The following is a 3,336-nucleotide window of genomic DNA, read 5'->3' on the forward strand; positions in this document are numbered from 1 at the left end:
ACCCCTGGTGTGGTTCTCTATCCTCTTTGTCACCTAACTGTCCCTCTACAAAGTTTTCATCCGTATCTAATTTCTTCTAAGCTGCTTTGTAGTGCTCCCTGTGAGAACTTGTAGTTTTTATCAAGAAATTCTTGTTTTGAACTTTACTACACTGTATGCTTTACAGTTGAATTCTTCCTGATTATTGCTTCTACAGAATTTTAAAATGATTTTTATGTTCTTTAACCAGTAATAAATGATTTTGATGATTTTGACCTTTTAGAAAAATGAATAATCATTCATATAGGTCTTCTTCTTACCTTCCATTGCAACATTAGTAACATCCCAAGAATGCAAACACTCCTGTACACCACATCCACACCCATCCACACATACCAATACAAACAGTGGAGAAAATAATCTACTCAAGAAGTGAATAAACCCTAGACTATAGATGCGGCCACCTGACTGATCATTACTTCCCCAATTATGGCATGCTCCTCTAAAACAAGCTTGTTTTCAGGACAACAGTAATGCCTGTTTTGAGAAAAAAAAAGTGAAAGGATGAGTAGAAATACTTTTAATACTTTTTGCTGCCCAAATTTGCATTCTTCTCTATAAGTACTTAAAATGGCTTACTTTGTGCATGTCAACTGTAGCCAATTCTACTCATTCAAAGGTATTTTGAAAGCATTAATTTCTCAAATGTGGTTTTACCATTGAACTTTGATTTTAGATTGTAAGTTTTATTCAAGTGTGTGTCTTTAATATTATCTTTGATAATTTTTAGGTCCCACACTGGATAGGAATGACTCATTATCTCTTTGTGCTGTAACTCATCCCTTGACTAATGTTGGCCTTCATGGTTTTGAATCAAGTTTTCTATGGATATGGCATTCCTTTATGCTACTGTGCATGATCCCAGGTGGATCTCAGATTTTGGTACTGCAGAATTCATAAAAATCCAGGTATAATGTTCCCTTACAGCAGCAAATCATCATAATGATCTTGAGGAAATCCACTACCAAAATTGCATGCTGGCACACAGTCCTGAATGCTGCATCTCCTGCAGCCACATTCATTGAATATCTCCTCTGCTTTAGTTCTACCATTTTAAATAAGTTGAGTCCCTTCTCAACACAGAATATGTCCAACTATATGAACAGTGCTTTTTAAACTCCCACATGTCCATTTATTATCTTTGTGTTTTTAATCTACAGTAGAGCTCTCAGAGTCACTGGCTATCTGTGTGATTTTGAGGAGATGAGGGATCATCTATGAGAAGCTTGGTCTTCTACTAGTGGGGCTAAACATTATGTTGCTAAAGCCTCATTTAACTCGCAGAATTGATTGGAATTAAAAGAAATAACTGTAGTTTTAAAAGACATTTCTTATTATTTAGGTGTTGTAAGGATAATCAAGCCAGAATTCTATCCTCAATCCATAAACACCTCACATTTGCCTGAGTTTGATAAAGATATATTCAAATAAATCTGGAAATATAAATGTCATTTTACATTTCACTTACTCACAATTACTAAATATGGATAGTTAGAAAAAATATTGTCTATATGATTTCAAAATCTTGAATACGTTGAAAATGACTGCAGTATCAAAGAAGGTATAATTTGTTTAGAAATTGAAAATGAAATAGAAGGAGTAGTGTTTGGTGGAGTTATTCTATTAATATTATATGACCAAAGCTTGTAGAGACCTTATGTTTGAGTTCACATCTTCACTGATCAGTGAGAAGCACATTCAGCTCAGTACCAGAATGGCAAACTCAGGCTGATAAGGGGGGTTGGCCATGTAAGAACTGGTCAAACATGTTGGGAAGATAGTTTGAGTCAGGCAGACCTTTAATATTTCTCAAGTGCTGTTTTCTGAACTGGTACACAATTAGCCCACTTTCAAGCCTGATCCCTGAAGTCATTTTTGAGGGGATCAGTTCCAGGGCAGAATGGGCTAATGGTTCTCATTACCATGAATACCCATAGACAACCACCTCCTAACAAAGGATAGGTAAAATGAAGAGCTCTGAGAGTGGCATTAATCCTTCAGAACCAGTCATGGTTTTTAGACTACCACCATCCACTATCAACCCAAGAAACAACCTTCTTGGAGGTGTAACATGGCCTTTTCTTCATTATATTAGGTAGCTTAGCAACTACTATTGACCAAGAGATGAAATTTATCTACTACCAAAGTTATTGAAAGTATGATTCAGCCTAAGAAAGAGATATAAAAATGACATTAAAGAAGATGTATTATTATAGGTTTTGTTGCTATACTTTAAAAACTGCAAGCTCTCTGTCCGTTTCACTTAGCTTTGAAAACCTACCTATGTACAGTCTCCAACTATTTAGATATGAGCTCATTGAGAGTATGGTATGTTTTCCATTTCTGTTGGTGTCCCAAATGCTTAGTCCAGCTTCTTGTGTAGAGTAAATATTTAAAGACTATTTTTTTTCATAAGTTCATCTAAATTGATTTTAGTGTCTCAATATCAGTTCTGGGAACTGTTTCCTGATTGTCAGTACACTGTGAATCTAGAAATTCCGGAGTCCCTACTAGCCTAAACCTGTCCTTCTTTTCCAGTCTTTTGAAACTATGTTTCTTCCCACACTTTAATCAATGACACTGATCTACTAGATGATTTATAAATAAGACACTCCATCTCTCATCTCTGGTCATTCTCTCACCAATTCCCCCTTGCCTAGAACATTCTTCTTCTCTTTTCTGCAAACTGACTTCCTTTAGATTTCAACTAAAATTCTTCCTTCTATAGGAAGCCTTACTTAACCACTTTTAATTCAAGTGTTTTCACTCTGATATTTATGTCATATTTATCATATATGTAGCTTGCTTTGCATATAATTTTCCATAGGGTTGCTTCCATTAGATTGTCACCTCCTTGAGGACAGAGATTGTTTACCTGAGTATTTGGCACGTGGTAGGTGCTTATTAAATATTTATTGATTGGTTATTCACTTAATGCAGACTTCCAAATACAGGTTTATTTTTGATTTCTCTTTGACTAAATTTAGATCCTACTCCTTTCCAACAGCAATTCACTTCCCATTCATTTTCACTGTGACTTTCACAAATATGAAAATTTGGTACAACGCTGACCTCTATCTTTCTGTGCATGTATCACAGTGCCTGATCAAGGGGATGAGCATTAGAGTAATTTTTAAGGCAATGTGTATTTGATGATGGTGGTAGTGAAATTTGTGGAAAGGAAGAGGAAGAAGAAAAGAAGGAGCCCTGAAGATGATAAATAATTGTGTGATTATGATAATGATGATGATTATAATTAGTAATTAGATTTCTCTGAATTAAGAGGAAACCTACAAT

The sequence above is a fragment of the Vombatus ursinus genome, unplaced genomic scaffold, assembly GCF_900497805.2.
Source record: "Vombatus ursinus unplaced genomic scaffold, bare-nosed wombat genome assembly UNPS02004996.1, whole genome shotgun sequence".
Taxonomy (NCBI): Eukaryota; Metazoa; Chordata; class Mammalia; order Diprotodontia; family Vombatidae; genus Vombatus; species Vombatus ursinus.